This window comes from Zalophus californianus, chromosome 2, assembly GCF_009762305.2.
Source record: "Zalophus californianus isolate mZalCal1 chromosome 2, mZalCal1.pri.v2, whole genome shotgun sequence".
NCBI lineage: Eukaryota > Metazoa > Chordata > Mammalia > Carnivora > Otariidae > Zalophus > Zalophus californianus.
Genome location: NC_045596.1, coordinates 170,777,910 through 170,795,978, shown reverse-complemented (window position 1 = coordinate 170,795,978; position 18,069 = coordinate 170,777,910). Strand labels below are relative to the sequence as shown.

Below are 18,069 nucleotides of genomic sequence, written 5' to 3'. Positions count from 1 at the left end.
GTTTGTTTCAGGTGTGTTCAGTAATTACTCACAAGGTTGTATTGAGTACAGGAAAATTCACTGGAATCACTGAGTGCTGTTATCTCTTTTTCTTTTTTCAAAAGTCTTCATCTTCAAACAGGGTAAGACAAGTGGGTCATTTCTTTCTGGGCCATGTGTTTATTCTTTTTTCTTACCCCCATTCTTGTCTTTCCTTTCTTCTGATATATTAGGCAAAGCAGGGACAATGCTCAAGTACATGAGTGACAGCTTGTCATTGCAAAAGTTCATTGTGGGAATTTTTATGAGTTTATGACATCTTTGTTAATAAGCACTTAAAATTATCATCTTACAAGATGTTAACAGAGGGGTGTAGTGAGCTTCAGTGTAACTTGAGCTATTTCATATGCATGTGTTTTCAAGGTGACTGAGCTTTTCCTTTTTGTTATGCATAATTTATTCTGTTTTGCTTAGTCTACATAGTAACTACCATCATTGGCCTGGTCACTATTTATGTTGCTAATATACTTTCATGAAGGAGAGGGAGAGACTCTCTTGATACCAAAGAAGCAATTTTTTACTTAGGAACTTAAAATGGCAGCCTTGTTTTCTTGGTTCACTTATAATTTCGTCCCAGTTATCCTTAGATAATTGCTGCATAACAGACTGCTTCAAAACTTAGAGGCTTACACAACCATTTTATGTGGCTCACGACTTTCCTTTGGGTACAGATATTAGGAAGGGTTCGACTGTGTGGTTTGGTTTTCATCTGTAGCTGGGGCTGAAGGATGGATCCATTTCCAAGATGGCGTCTTCACTCAAATGTGAGGTACCTCAATTCTCTGTAGTTCTCTGTCCATGCAGTGTATTGTCCTACAAGGGCCTTCTTGTGTAACTTGGGATGCTCATAGTATATTGGTATCAGGGTAGTCACTCTGCTTCCATGACTGCTGGTTTCCTAGAATGAATTTTCCAAGAGACAGGAAATGAGAGCTGTCAGTCTCTTTAGGATGGACCTGGAAACTGGTGCCAAGTCACTTCTGCCATTATTCCTTTAGTCAGTGCAGTCTCAGAGTCACTCAACTCAGGTTCATGAGAGGAGACGTGGACCAACCTGTTGATGCGAGGCATGTCAAAGAATTTGTGAACAATTTTAGTCCTCCTAACTTTTTTTTTAAAAGATTTTATTTATTTATTTGACAGAGAGAGGCACAGCGAGAGAGGGAACACAAGCAGAGGGAGTGGGAGAGGGAGAAGCAGGCTTCCCGCCGAGCAGGGAGCCCAACATGGGGCTCGATCCCAGGACCCTGGGATCATGAGCTGAGCCAAAGGCAGACGCTTAACGACTGAACCACCCAGGCGCCCCTAATCCTCCTAACTTTTTTTTTATTATTTTTTTTTTTTTGAAGAACGTGGACAGGATTTAAAAAATATTTTTTATTTTTTTAATTTAACTTCAATTAATTAACATATAGTGTATTATTAGTTTCAGGGGTAGAGGTCAGTGATTCATCAGTCTTATATAACACCCAGTGCTCATTCCATCATGTGCCCTCCTTAATGCCCATCCCCCAGTTACCCCATCCTCCCCAGTCCCCTCCAGCAGCCCTCAGGTTGTTTCCTATGATTAAGAGTCACTTCTGGTTTGTTAAGGACTTTATTGGGAAGTTTTAAAATGCCCTCCTTCAGCTCAAACTCCAAAGTGTACCTTCCTTCTTTGTTAGCAATTGGTCTGTGCTTCTGTGCCAAGTCAAAGCAACTTACTATTCTTGGCCTTACTAGGAGATACCTGCCGAGATGGGCATTGTGGATATTGAATTCAGCCTCTGCTCTTCCTCTTCATCCCAGCAGTCTGTAACCTGATCCTCAGTCCCAAAGGTGTGCTTATTTGTTCTTCCATAAAAGCCTTTTAAAAATAGCTTTCTTGGTCTTCCATCTTGGTATGTCAAGCAGATTGAAGCAGCTGCCAAGAACCTTGTTAGGCAGTGCCACCATTAACAAGACACTGGGGCTTATTTCCAATTCTTCAGCTCTCATCATTCAGCCAGTGCCGTGGACTGGGGGAGTATAGAAGAGTAGGCTAAGCATCTTGTTTGTGTCTGTTTCCTCAGCACCAAGAGGCTCTAGGAATATGGTCAGTGCTCAGTATAGCTACATAAATGAATGATGATAAGGCAATTATTCTCTCCTCAAACTTCATGAACCTACCCCTGCCGACCTGTTTTATCTCTCCTCTTAACTTTTGCTTCTGTTTTGGCTACTATTCTAGATCTCATTCATCCCAAGTCTCCCAGTTAATTTCCCTGATACCAGTCTCGTCTCCTGTTTTATTTTTCACACTGCAGCTGAGGTCATCATCCTAGTGTGAAAATCTAATGATGTGATATCCTTGCTTAAATTTCTTTAATGGCTCTGTTGCCACTTAATCAAATAACTTACATGCCTCTGAACGATTGGCTCTTGCTTTCCTCAGGCTTCACCGTGACCCACATTCCGCTTCTTACTTGATGTTCCAACTGTGTGAACTGCTCGTTTCCCTCGCGTGCTTTGCTTATTCTCAGCTTCAGGCCTTGTGCATGGTGTCTCTCCTCCCGTCCTGTTCCCGCCCCGTCTGTTTCCTTCACCCTGCCACTTCTTAAGTCTCAGGTGGTAGCATGGTGGCAAGGGGCCTGCCGTGACCCACCAAGGCCAGGTTTCCACTGCATATGCTCCTCATTCACTCTCTTATTTTCTCCATGATAGATATCATTGCATTACTGTGTTGGCTTTGCTTATTTGCTAGTCTAGTATCTTCTCTTAGAAGCTTGGGTGGCTGGAGACTGGAGTTTTTTTGTTCGTTTAATTGGAGTATAGTTGACACACAATGTTACATTCGTTTCAGGTGTAAGAGACTGGAGTGTTTTTTTTTAATATTTTATTTATTTATTTGACAGAGAGAGACACAGCGAGAGAAGGAACACAAGCAGGGGGAGTGGGAGAGGGAGAAGCAGGCTTCCCGCCGAGCAGGGAGCCCGAGGCGGGGCTTGATCCCAGGACCCTGGGACCATGACCTGAGCCGAAGGCAGCTGCTTAACTGACTGAGCCACCCAGGGGCCCCGAGACTGGAGTTTATTGAGGGCTATATTGCCCCTGCTTTGAATAATACCTGGTATATCCTAGGCCTCACAAAAAGATCAGATGGATGGAAAAGTGAAGCTAGTAGTAAATACCCTTTGGCCAATTGTTCTTTGGGTAAAGCACTGTTGCCCATTGTTATTGGCCACATACTTGTGGTTGACCCAACTAGCTACCCAATTTGCTTCCCTCCCCTCCCCTCCCCTCCTCCTCCTTCTCCCTTTTCTCCCTCTCTCCCTCCCTCTCTCTTCCTTCCTTCCTTCCTTCCTTTCTTTCTCTTTTTGGTTCTATTTTGATCTAGACAGTTGAGATTTCTGAATGACTGACTTCCAGATGAGTGGGGAGTTGCTTTAATTTATAACAGCATCTTTCCATATTTATATCATATTTGGAGCTCTGGAAAATTCTGTTTTGACCTCTAGATCTTTCCTTACTCTCCAGATACTTTAGATCAAGTTCTGTGTTCTATATCTGCTATATCATGTTTTCAATCACATTCATCTCTTCTTCATGAGATCTCTTCTAACTCTTGAGCCATTCCATTCCAACTTTCTCTTTCCTTAGGAAGCATTCTTAGATTTGTGATACACAAAATTTTGTCCAGTGACAGTAATTCATGCTTCTGTATTCAGAAAACTTTAAGGACTAGTACTACATCTATCCTTTGGTATTCCTGTGGAGGCAATACCACTGTAAGACTTTATTAGGTTAACTGGAAACTGGATTTTTATATGAAAAGCTTAAAAATTAACCTATTTAAAATCATGATCACTTATTAATATATAAACTACAGGTGGAAAATGGACCTAGGGATTATAAGTCTTTTTTAACAAAGAAATTGTTAAAATTTGTTTTTGAAGGGACATATTTTTGATTGGCTTTACATTCTTGTTTTTTACACTTAGCAGAAGTCTAAACACCTCTGTGACCCTGTGGTTTCCTTTTTGTCCTTGCACACGAACTATCAGCAGTCTCAAAACAGAAATTCTTTACACAGCTACCAGGTTCCATACGATTGCCAAATCATGGGATGAGAAGACTTCATCACCCCTTTAGAATATATATCCCTTTGTATATATCTTTACTTATTTTTAAAGATTTATTTATTTTAGAGAGAGAGAGGGAGAGGGAGAGTGAGAGAGCACGAGCAGGGGGAAGGGCAGAGGGAGAAGCAGACTCCCCGCTGAGCAGAGAGCCCGACGTGGGGCTCCATCCCAGGACCCTGGGATCATGACCTGAGCTGAAGGCAGATGCTTAACCAACTGAGCCACCCAGGCACCCCTGTATATATTTTTATTTGTGGACATTCATAACATTATCGAGGTCTCCTGAATGTGAGAGGATTGTGGTTCATATGGCAATCCATGTGAACTCTGGATTCTTTGGCCTGTAGTATTCTGGTTAATTGCATATCTGATTAATGAAGTTACCACTTACACCCTCCGTGGATTGCGTAGTGTTGAAAAACAGTTATTCCCCTTCCTTTTAATACCTACATTATGACCCTTGTATCTTCCAGTCCCGCAGCATTGAGTACAGTAGCTTTATTCAAAGTATACTCTGCATTGCATTCATTAAGCAGATGTTTCTGATGATCTTTTATGATGATTCAGAGTGGTATAGGATCTGAAAATTATGAATACCAATTATCATTCTACCACAAAAACTTGGAAGTGAGGGTTAATGGAGAGTTTCTGTACATTAGCTGACTCTGTGATCACTTTCCATTTTGTTCTAAATTAGTTGAAATTATACCACTTAGTGTGCAAACTCAAATGAGAATGCAGTGGAAATTTGGTTTGTTTTACGTTTTTTTTTCCCCCCATGTCCCCGGGCCATTCTCTGTCTCTCTCCTTGTCCTTGAAGGCTCTATCTGCAGCATGTTGATCAAGTTTGGGCCCGATATTGTGCTTATCTCATCACACCTCTAAGATTAGTGTTGTCTCTTGTTTTCTGTCATGTGGGAATATGAACAGCCCCTCCAAACGGTCGTCACATGTTGAATTCCTGTAATTCACGCGTCTCTTCCATACAGAGTGCCTCAATTAGAGAATCTCTGTACTCTCAATTTTGTCCAAGCCTTCTCCCTTGAAAGCAGCTTTTGTGAACTTCATTTAATCAGAATTATGGACGTTGCAGTCTCTGAGCTTGGGCTTTGCTGAGCTGCTGATTGGCTTGATGTGCTGTTCGGCGTATTCTCTGGAATGCTGAGTGTGTTCCAGGATTCTATAATCTGTCTTATTTGGTGCACTGCCTATAGGTCACCAGTCATTACTTGAAAAAAAAAAATGTCTTCTCTGTTCCATGTATCTGAATTTTAACCACAGCTGTGCTGTAAGTCAAGTATGTCCATTTCTGAATTCAATCTATTAATTTCTGCTCACTGAGTACATATTTTGGGAGTATGGAAGATTAGATGGGCATGGTGGTAGGTGTAAAGTGTGGCTATATTCATATGAATACATATTCCAAGAGGCGATACGAAATTGGCAATATGTTTTTTTTAAAAACTCAAACTACAGCTACTGACAATAGTTTAAAACTCCTACTGTGTTTTTTCAGTTGGTCTCCCCAGGTGGGAGAGTTGTGATTGGAATAGTATTACAAAATTGCAGTTGCTTTAGATGGCTTTATTTTTATACAACTTGATTTTAAAAAGATTTTTAAAAAATATGTACCCTCAAACATCAAAAGCGCATTTTGATTCATTTTTTAAAAAGGAAAATAAGTTTAATGGATGTGAAAATACATGAAAACAAGCATGCTTGCCAGGATTGTGATAATGGGCATGTGGGTAGTGGAGGAGTTTCAGGGTGGTTGCAAATACTGAATTAGGTTCAGTCCTCTGCATGATGAAATGGACAGGCTACTGGACCAGGAGTGAGGACTCTGGGCTCTGGCCTGGGCTCTGCCCCAGTCTCCCTTACTGCCTTTATGCAAAGATTCTCACCTCTCTGCCTCTGTCTCTTCCTTTGTGGAATAAAGGAGTGAGACTAAATGGTATCTAAGACCCAACTATGAAGTCTCCTGGCTGCCCTTGATTTTAACATGGACAGTAAAGAAATAAGGATATAAATAGGGTAGTTTGACCTTAAATTGTCAGACTGTACAACCTCTCCAGAACAACAAACATTCAGGACTAAAGTCACAAAAAATTAGCCACTTATCCCAGTGTCTTCAAGTTATCACCTCTGAATGTTTAGAATTAAGGACAGTGGACTGATTTCTTTCAGGTGGGATATTGACTGTCATGGATACCAGTAGCCAAGCACTCACAGAAATGCAGAGATGTGGGGCGCCTGGGTGGCTTAGTCGTTAAGCGTCTGCCTTCGGCTCAGGTCAAGGTCCCAGGGTCCTGAGATCAAGCCCCGCGTGGGGCTCCCTGCTTGGCGGGAAACATGCTTCTCCCTCTCCCACTCCCCCTGCTTGTGTTCCCTCTCTCACTGTGTCTCTCTGTCAAATAAATAAATAAAATATTAAAAAAAAAAAAAAGGAAATACAGAGATGTGTGAGAAGGTCATTAGTTTGCAGCCAACAGAGTCTGTGCGGGAGGTAATTTGGGTTCTCAGAATCGCTTGTGCAGCTTCTTTCATTCGTCAGAGCTGAAATTTTCCAGTGTTGACCAGCATTCCCTTTAGTGTGAGTCTTAGCAACGGCTTTAACTGGCCATCTGCTTCAGTTGTTGCTTTCTTTGCTAAGGCAGACCTGGAATATCATTCCACAGGGAACAATCCAAATTGGTAAAAGGTACCTCCAAAAATATATACTGATCTTGTATTGAGTATATGTTGTATATTGTAATTCATTCAGAGGTATACATTTTACTATTTTTGATTTAGAAGTACTTATAATTGATGGCATATTCAAGTAAAACTGGCAAAGTCTTTCCTCTTTGTGGTCAGTAAAATACTGGTGTATCTTAAAATCAATGGTATCTCAGATCGGATGGTTTATGAGATTAACCTGTATCACCAGGACGGGTATAGGTATTAGTTTTTTTATTCAGACAACCTTCATCGTAAAGTAGAGACAGAAAACCTCCATTAGTATGTTTGGGATGTTGGGATGGGGGAATTGTGCTAAAAATAACCCTTTCATGCGGTGTCCTTGATGCTTGAGTCAATATCTCATGCCACTCCTCTATAGCTCTTGCTGGCTTACTTTACTATCTAGTAAAAAGTGTTTTTATGGAATTAGAAATCTCTGAGTAAATGGATTTTCCTTTTTGCAAATGCACTTCTTTACAAGAAAATAGGTGTTAAGCACTTAGCCCAGAGCCTGACACAGAATAAACGGCAACCATGAAGTGTGTTCTAGGTAAGAGCACTTTCTGGCTGAGTGCATGGATTTTGCATTTCCATGTTTAGCGTACTGTAAAAGTAGCTGTCTCTCACGAGAGGCAATGAAGGGCCAAACCTCAGTGTATTAAAGCCAAGGAAGAATCTATCTTACAAATGACTGAACCACTCTGACAATGGAAATGACTAGGCTCCAAGGTATAGATTATTTTTGGATTATTCATTTTGAAATATTTGCAGACTTACAAAACAGTTGCAAAAACAGAAATCCCTGTAAACCTTTCTCTCAGAAAACTGACCTTTTCAAGAACCACAGCACAGTGACCAAAATCATGAAATTGACAACCTTGATACAGTACTATTTTCTGATCCAGAGATGAGCATCCTTTTTCGGTAAAGGGCCAAAGAATGAATGTTTTTGGCGTTGTTAGAAGTAAGGTCTCGGTCACTACTGCTCATTCCCGTCGTAGTGCAAGAACAGCTGTGGATGATACTGACATGAATAGGAATGGCTGTGTTCCAAAAACTTGAATCATAGAAATAGGTGACCAGTTGGCTCTAGTTTTCCAATCTGTGAAATCTAAGACCTTTTTCCAAAATGTGTCCGTTTTCCTGCTAATATCCTTTCTTGGGCCTAGAGTTAATCCCAGGTCCCGTGTTACATGTCCTCATGTCTGTTCCACATTTTATTTGGAACAGTTTCTTGGTCTGCTTTTATATTTAGTGACTTTAAAACTTTTGAAGCATATTGGCCCGTTATTTTGTAGGTTTTATGTCAATTTGGGCTTTTCTGATAGTTCTTCATGGTTATATTTAGATTGTACATTTTTGTTAAAAATAACAGAGATGAAACTATGACCTTCTCTGTGCACTACATCAGGAAACAGACTGTTTATTTATCCCATTATCGGTGATGCTGACATAGGTCATTTGGATGGCATGTTATCTGCCAGGTTTTTCCACTGTACACTTATTCTTTTTCTATTTTCAATTTAAACATTACAGGGTGCCTGGCTGGCTTAGTGAGTAAAGCATGAGGCTCTTGATCTCGGGGTTGTAAGTTTGAGCCCCACAATGGGTGTGGAGATTTCTTAAAAATAAAAATCTTAAAAAAAGTTACTATTTTTTCCTTTGCAATGATCATACTTTGAGACTATGTGTATGAGACTATGCGTTCATCCTTTTGCCGATTAATTTTAGTGTTCATTTTTTATTCTTTCCTTAAACAGTTCATAACCATATTGTTTGTCAAAAAGTGCATTTTTTAGTTTCATTATTCCTTTTTCATTTATCAGTTGGAATTTTACAGTAAGGACCTCCTTTTCCCTTATTCCCTTTTTGTTTATATTAGTATGAGCTCATGGATTCTTATTTTGTACATTGGGCTAAGTTCTGTTGCTGTCCTCATTTTGTTTCTGGAAACATCACAGATTTGGCTGCTGGGTGGCCCCTCTGGTTAGCTGTTGTGTCCTTTTGTATGTCCCCATCAATTTTTAAGCACTTTCTTAGGTTATGGGACCACAGGATGTTCCAGGTTCATCTTGTGCTTTGGTTGCCTGAGCCCTGGAATCAGGGCGTTTTACTAAGGACTGCTGGCTCGTTTTATTAAGTAATAATATTTAGAAACAGTGAAGAGAGGAAGTAAGTGTGCTTTTGTTACTGGACTGCCATAGGCTTTATGCCCTGTCAGTGAACCAAGCTGGAAAAAAAACACACATAAGTGTACACACACACACACACACACACACACACACACACACACATATGTGCGTTTGTATCTGTATCTGTCAGGATATATATTAAAATTCATATCAGTACATTTAATTTCAGTTCAGTATAAAGGGAATCCAGGCTTTCCCTCTTCCTTATTTATAAACTCTCTTCCTTTCCACTGATAAAGCTGGCTCCCAGTATGCATGATATACTAATTTCTTCAATCCTAGAAGAATCAAGGTAGTTTTGAAATTGCTACCCTATACCTTATGAAAACACACTATTTGTGTGCACTTTTTTTTTGGTCTTTAGCCTTAGATCATATAGTCAGTATATTATGTTCCAGGATCCTTGAGGTTACCCGCCTTCAGCGTAGTTATGCTGTTCATTTGTAATAAAGTTAATTTTGTTTCTTAGTGTTTGTATACCGTCTTCCCACATATATTTATTTTATTTTATTTATTTTTATTTTTTAAATATTTTATTTATCTATGTGAGTGAGAGAGAGAGAGAGAGAGCATGAGGGAGGGGAGGGACAGAGGGAGAAACAGATTCCTTGCTGAGCAGGGAGCCCAACTCGGAGCTCAATCCCAGGACCCCGAGCCAAAGGCAGGCGCTTAACTGACTGAGCCACCCAAGTGCCCCTACATTTATTTATTTTAATTGCATATTACATAATATGTAAAACCTTACCATAGTTCTAAAGTCAGAAAAGTATGAGAAGTTACCCTCAGAAAAATGTCACCCTTTCTGTTCCTTCTACTCCAGTCCCATATATACATTTTTCCATTCTGTTCCCACTTATCCCTTGGGTGTAACTAATCTCCTTAGTACCTGTTGTATGCTTTCTATGTTTCAGTTGATACAAGTGAGCCAGATACGTGGAAAATTTATACATTCTTCTGTACCCAGCAATAGGAAATACATATATATAAAATATGTTTAATTGCAGTATTGTCTTGTAGTGGCAAAATATCGTGAACAACCTCAATGTCCACACATAGGAGAAAGGTTGAATTAACTATTGTCAATTATACATCCATACACACTGGTGCTGGGCTGTGTAGCTGTAACAAAAATGAAGATCTCTATGAACTGATTTGGAGGTAATTCCAGGATATATTGTTAAGTTAACACAAAAAAGTACATAAGGAATAGCTTTAAGACAAGGTCCCAGTTGGAAGTCCTTATTGCATGTGCCTTCATGAAATTTCTTCCCTATCCCTTTTTGTCCAAAATTCTCTCACTGGAGGATTATCTCTTCAGCTTGCAGTTTCTATACAAAAAAACAAAACAAAACAAAACGAAGGATAACAAAGCAATGAACTGTTACCAGTCGTTACAGCCAGGGCAGATGAAGGGTTGAGAACTTCCTTGGTCAAAGGTGGCAGGAATAACTTCCTAGGGCTAGCCCACACCGGGAGAAATGGGGAAGGGGCATCATGACCTGGGCTATACTTCCACTAAGTAGTGGAAGTAACAACCAGCTGCAGATCTCTTGACCTAAAATGGTACTAGTAATTCTGTTACTGTGCAGGGAACTGAGCCTGCTGTATGCATACTACTCTTCACTGTGAACCTCACAGAGAATATAGTATATGGCATTTCCACGATGATCATGGAACACTTTTTCTTTCTCCCCACAACAGAGCATCTTGTAGAAATAGTGATTCTCATTCTCTTTTCCCTTTCTCTCTCTCTCTCTCTCTCCCCTCCCCACCTACCTATTGAAAGAATGATTATAAGTTCTTACCACCTCTCTCTCCCCCTGCTTTCATGATCTTCCACAATTCCTGTTTGCCATTAAACTTCTTTTGTTTTTCTCATTTTCTCACTTCTTCCCTATATAAAAAAAAAAGGACGGAAGAGTTCAGACATACTAGACTTTCTCACCAGAGCAGGGACTGAGCCCTCTCCAGACGATAACCTGATCGTCAGTGAATCATGTTGGGGACCAGTGTGTTGGGAGTGGATGTGAGTATGTGTCTTTACATCTTCCCAGAGGGAGAAAACAGTCCTAAGTATTGGGAACATGCTAGAACTCTTGAACATGCTTATCTCAATTATGTGCACTCCGAAATACTTCAATTCTGAATTCGTAATGGTATAAAATAGCAGATATAAAAATAGTGAATTCAGCAATTAAAACAAAAAATGTGGCATTAGTCAGAGACATCCATAAAATAAAATGGGCAAGAAGAGTGAATTTATCATGGCGGGTCTTCGGGCTGCAGGAACCTTGATGTTTGCTCTTACAGGCTTGTTTGACCAGATGAGCCAAACCAGTTAATCCTTCTTCTGTGTGGTGTGGGGCATAATAAAAAGATTGCAAGTCCGTCAGTCATTTACCATATCCTTTACTCCTTCCTTTCTCCCTTCCTTACTTCTTTCTTCCCTCCCTTCCTTCTCTATATTTTTATATTTTTCTATACCTCTCTTTTAAATTTATTAACAAGGAGATTTCCTTTCAAGTGTGCACTTGAACACAGATGTCATCCTGCTTTTGGAAGTAGCGGTTTAATAATACGGCAGGACATTATCATGGGGGAGCAAAAAGATCATGTTATGTCCCTTAAGGGACACATTTCCAAATACCTAGGAAAAGAAAGAGGTCTTAAAGCTGGTACAGCTCTAATACTATTATTTAGGTTTTAAAACATCACTTTAGGTAGCTTGGTGATTTTCCCAATTTTTGTTTTGAAAAATTTCAAACCTATAGGGAAGTTGAAGGAACAGCAAATACACTTGTGTGGAGTTCTCATTCAGATTTACCAGTGACTAATATTTTGTAACATTTATTTTTTCTCTCTCTCTCACACCACACAAAGAGTTTTAAACTAACCCATTTTAAAGAAATTTGTAGAAATGTTTATGGTTTATTCCTGAATACATCAGCTTATATTTCCTGCTAAAAACAAAGGCATTCTATTGCATTGTATCATATCACACTCAAAATTTAAATATTTAATATAAATTTATTTAGGGGCGCCTGGATGGTGGCTCAGTTGGTTAAGAATCTAACTCTTGATTTCAGCTTAGGTCATGGTCTCTGGGTTATGGGATCAAGCCCTGCATCCGGCTCTGTGCTCTGCAGGGAGTCTGCTTGACATTCTTTCCCTCTCCTTCTCCTTCCCCCACCCCCTGCTCGCACACACACACTCTCTCTCTCTCAAATAAATAAATCTTAAAAATAATTTAATAGAAGTTAAGATATGTAATACAAATTTAAGATAACATGATATAATCATGTATGATATATAACATGTATAATATATATTATATAATGTATTTATTATGGACTGAATGTATCCTCCCAGATTCATAGGTTAAAGCCCTAACCCCCAATATGATGGTGTTTAGAGATGGAACCTTTGGGAGGTAATGAAGATTAGACGAGGTCATGAGAGTGGGGCCCTTATGCTGGGATTAGTTCTTTTCTAAGAAAAGATAGTAGAGAGCTTGCCCTCCCTATCCGAGTGTACACGCTGAGGGAAGGCCATGTGCGTAAGCAGTGAGAAGGTGGCCTCGTGCAAGCCAGGTAGTGAGCTCTCACCAGATCCTGACCTTGCTGGTAACCTGATCTTGGACCAGTGTCCAGATCTGTGAGAAAAGAAATTTCAGTTGTTTAAGCCACTGAGTCTGTGGTATTTTGTTATAGCAGGTTGAGTTAAGATGCCATTATAAAATTATTATATCATATATTATGATGTAATATAGATATATTTAAGATAATACATCTTATTCCTACTTTAAACACATTTTATTTAGCAATGTAAGGACTTAATGTTCTGAAGAACAATGTTGGTGATTAGCATGTGGTAATGACAAGACCTGTCTCTCCCGTTGTCTCTGTCCCTAAAGAGTGAGCTTCTAGAGGTTAAGGATCAGGTGTAATTTGGGATTCATGTACTAGTCATCTTTGTATTCTCAGCATCTAGATAATGCTGAGTGGAATGCAGAAAACTTGATGAGTAGAGCTGTACTTTGAATTCATTTTATTTAAATTAATGGATAGAATGATATTCCTTTCAATAGTCAGGTTTTAGGGCCTTTGAAGTAGAATTCAAGTATACATACACTTAGTGATAGTGCTTTTATGGTCGGGTGGAAAACACTAATGGGTATATTTGTCAAGAGCGGTTGGGCAGGTGCTCTTGTTCGCTCAGATTTTTCTTGCGTCTGCCTGAGAAGGCTCTAATCCATATCGTGTGGGTAGATCTACTGTCTCAACAGCTTCCCCCTCTTGCCTTGGTCCAGAAGGCCCAAGTTTGTTTAATTGGCTATGTTCCGCTATAGATGCATCCCGTAGAGTTCTTTTTCCTCTGCTGGTTTTGTTTGTCTGTTTGCAAGCAGCTCCCTTAGGAATAGGCATGTTGGTTGTTCTGGGATGGTATGTAGACTATTCCAGGTTTTCTCTCCATTTTTTGTCTCTTTTATTACCCCTCAGAATAGACTATCATGAGCAGACCTGTGTCTCAGGAGCTTTTGTTCAGTAAGGATTTTATTAGATCTTTCTCTCCTATGCTTTCCCTGTATATTCAATAATCATATTGTGAGTGGCACAAGGAATGGAAAATTAAAGCCACTCACTTGTTTTCTGGGTTGCAGTTTTCTGTCTTTTTGCTTGGTGTTTGGCTTCTCTTTTTTTTCTGCTTTCTTGTTTCCCACTCTTAGGAATATTCTAGGTGTGTTTCCCTTTCTTCATTTTTCTTCTACCTTGAGATCAATTTAGTGATGAACATTTTATCCACAGTGCCTAAGAAGCTAGCACACCTTTCCTTTTGCTGGTGTTGGGGTCGGGGTAGGCTTTTTCTAATTAAATTTGATCTATGGTCTTTCTTACTTGAACCTAGTGAAATATGACTCTGTGATAATCTCTAGTGCAGAATAAATGCCATGTATTGACCATGGCTATTCATTTCTAAGGAGGGCTTTCAAATGGAAAATTAAAAAAAAAAAAAGCTTGGGTGCTCTGCCACGGCATATGGCAATGCTAAGATAAAGAAAAAATATAGTTTGTAGTAACAGATGGATTTGAACCACACTTGGATCTGCTGAAATCTTTAATATTTAATTTACAATGAATCTTTAATATAACATTTAACTAAGTGTTCTGTCATAGGCTTTTTAAATGTATGAAGCCTTTTCAGTGTAATTGTGTCTAGAAGATTTCATAAGAATATTGAAATGTTTAAAATTAAAACTGTCGTTGGAGGGGGAAAAACGGTAATTTTCCCAAGATTTTTATGGTTCACTTTTATTTGTGCTGTTTAGAATGTTGTATATTTTTTTTAACAGTCTGTCAACTTCTGCTTTATTTCCTGTTAGCTGGAAAAAAAATGAAAACTAAATAATAAAAGTAACTTTCGTCATGAAAATGAAACATATATGACAGCCATGCTGAGGCCATTGAATCCATTCTATTTGTTGGTATGGAGCCAGGTACCACCATAGTTTTCTAACAGTGTGAGAAATTATGGGTGTAGCATAATCAAGGGGTGCCCCCCGTCACGGAGAGAGGCAGGATAAATGAAGGCATGAAGGAAGTGCTAAAACAGCCTTGTCAATCACATCTAAAGAAACCCGAGGGGGGCGCCTGTGTGGCTTAGTTGTTGGGTGTCTGCCTTCGGCTCAGGTCATGATCCCGGGGTACTTGGGATCGAGCTCCGCATGGGGCTCCATGCTCGGCGGGAAGCGTGCTCCTCCCTCTCCCATTCCCTCTGCTTGTGTTCCCTCTCTCGCTATCTCTCTCTCTCTGTCAAATAAATAAAATCTTAAAAAAAAAAAAAAACCCGAGGAAAATTTCTGTTGAATTCCTTATCCTGTACCTGTTACATTTCATACAAAATTTATTTTTGATTGTTTTCAAAAAGTGTATCAGGCGGTTGGGGTGGAGGGTGTAGGTAAGACGTGTTCTGACTTATGCCTCATGCTGGTTTGCCACTGGATGGCTATGTCTTACTCATGTTTATCACACTTGGGTCCCATTATTGTGGAAGAGAGAAATGAAAACTCTTTCCAGGCCAGTACTTATTCAGTACTCCCTCCCTTGCACTTGATGAGGTCCTCTGTTTTGGCATGTGTTAGGCTGGCATTGTCCTTTTTTTAAAAAAAATATAGAAGATGTTAGAGGAATGAAATGTTCATCACAGAGATGGCTGGATGTCAAGCCTTTGTCTAGTAAATGCCTAGTATGAGAAGGAACCCCGCCGACTGAAGGTCTGTCTTTCCTGGTTTGGGAAGAGGAACTTGAACCGTGCTACAGTTTCTTTTTTCTTTTCTTTTCTTTTTTTTTTTAAGATTTTATTTATTTATTTGACAGAGAGAGACAGATAGTGACAGAGATAACAAGAGAGAGCACAAGCGGGGAGGAGAGGGAGAAGTAGGGTGAAGCTCCTGCTCGGTGGGAGCCTGACTCGGGGCTCGATCCCAGGACCCCGGGATCATGACTGGAGCTGAAGGTAGATACCCAACCGACTGAGCCACCAGATGCCCCCATGTTACAGTTTCTTAGGTATTGGTCGTTGTCAGCACTTCTCAAGACGCGTACTGGTTAGAGAAGTTGGTCCACGTTATAATTCTTGAAGTCTGAGTCTCTGCACACTGCTGGCACATCCTTTTATAATTCTGAGTCCTAGAGGTTTTGTGTTTGGTTACAGTTTTATTCGTCTCACTGTGTATTGTAAGTATTTCTGCACAGTGTCCCCTCAGGAAATTTAGATGTTAGGGTGTTTAAAGACATTCCTGCAGTCTTTCTTCTTTGTTGGGACCTGTGGGCTTTGGTCATTTTGAACAGATCAAACAAGTATGAAAATGAACAGTTGTCTAATTGGGTGGGCGAGGAGGAGTCATGGTGACGTACATTACCTACTCTTTAGGTCTTTGGTCTGAGCCTCTGATCTGTATCTTGTTATTCCTTTCCCTTCCCCTACCCTCACCCTTACCTTTGATAATGACGTGAGAAGATGTATTACTTGATTTGGCTCCTTACTAGTTTGGGGCCCTTTGAAATGTCCTCGGTCTTGTATATTTTTAGGGGTTAATATCTTTTTGCAGAAGAGCCGGATTGGCTTATGTAACAAAGCCATTGTTTGATATTTGAAGCTGCAGCTTCGGAATGAGAAGGAATAGGCACCCAATTTCATAATGGGTCAGGCAGTCTGAATATTTTAATCTACCCATTCCATTCACATTTCCTTTGACCGAATCATCTTTTTGTCCAGCCCAGTGAGCGCCAAAATATGATTCAATTTCAGGGCCAATGGTTTGCTTTATTTAGCGTGCCAGGTAAACAGCATCTCCATTCTCCCTGCCTGGTCCACTCCAATCTCACACATTGGCTAGCTTAGATATCCTTTCCAGAAGGCTAGCCTTTCCTCTTGTATTTCTACAGTGGTTTCATATGTAAAAAAGAATAGCTTCACTCGTGCTCAGCCTTTCTGAAGGACCCCAAATGGCATGGTTCTCAAAATAGTTTTATTTTTTAAACAAATAAGAGTACAAAGTGAAATGAATTGTGAATAATTTGTGCCCTACTGTTCAGTGACATTACTGTACCATATGGTGCTCCACTGAATGATTTCAAACATACTGGGAAATGTTACCTACTCCGCGGTACAATAGGCATTTAAAAAAAAAAAAATACATGTAGCAATAAAGCATGGCCATATTTATCCTTCTCTTCTGTCAGGCACATTTTTTTTTTTAACACAGCTTTTATTTTCTAGTTAATAAGCATCACATAATAGGAAGCCACATGCCTGTTCTCCTTGCCTGGGACATATGCATGAGCTCGTGAAGGTTTAATTACTATCTCTGGTGCAATAAAGTGACAGTTTGTGCAGGCAAGGGGCCCCCTGATAAGGCAGATGATGTTGTTATTTTGGATTTATCCTGTCTCGAGAACTTATCAGCAATGCATTTAGGATTGGCTTACCCTGGAAAGCGGATAGGGAATTGAGAGGAGAGCCAGAATCAACGGATCTGCAGTTATACACTGTGTGGACGTTTAAACCTCAGAGTTAGCTCAAAATTCATGAGTCTAAACTTATCTTCCCTTTTTGGTGTCATTATAGGAAAAAAAATGTTGATGAATACATCAGTATAGACCCTTCCGTATCTCCTGTGAGCACCAGGGCCCCAGAGATCAAACTGGTCTTTCTTTGCTGTGGTCTTATTTTCCAAGATGGGTTGGGAACTATTTTGTCTTAAGGGAAGGGATAAGCAAGTGAGTGAATGATGTGCATTTAAAAGGCTATTTTTTTTATACAATGGATTAGCTGCAAAAAATACCATGAATTTTGCAGAGAAACCATGTGTTTTTTGGTGACATATTGGTAGTTTTATATACATCTTAAATGTGTATTGATGATGTTGCCTTTCGGTTGGAGAAATTACCACTGTACTTTTACTTTGCTTTCACCATAAACTGTTCCTTTGCTGTTTAGTACTAGAAGTAATTCACTTAAATGATGACAGAACGTATATGTTTTAAATAGAGTTTGTCTGCTCTTCCCAGCCAGGTGTCCAAAGATGATGATGTAATAATGGTAAGCATTGATAGTTGCACTTTTGGTCCAAAAGAAGTTGGAGGAAAGAAATACTAGTGAGAATGATTTTTCAAAGGGTATTCACCCATTTGTGGTCAGAATGAGAAGCTGCTATGAAAACAGTCTCCTGAGGGGTGACAAGAAGGTAATGTTACAGCTTAGAGAATGCACAAAGCTTTTGGTGTATAAAGAATGGACTGGGTATGGTAGAGCTAGGTTGGGTCCACAAAGAGACCAAATCCAAAGGAGGCTATGAGGAATCAGCAGCCTCCTTGCTCCCACCCCACTACCTTCCACCCACGTTCATATCTGGAACATCAGCAGACTCTCCAATGCTTATTTGTTACTGTTTCAAAAAAAAAAAAACCACACTGAAGACTCATTTCAGTTATACTTCATCTTCCTCTGCTTTCCAA

General features: G+C 39.8%; 1 protein-coding gene across 7 annotated transcripts in view; it reads left to right on the top strand.

Annotated features, from left to right (window-relative positions):
- The window catches only part of UNC5D (unc-5 netrin receptor D), a 524,695-nt gene that overhangs the window by 107,433 nt on the left and 399,193 nt on the right, over positions 1–18,069 (top strand). The gene's annotated exons all lie outside the window — the stretch shown is intronic.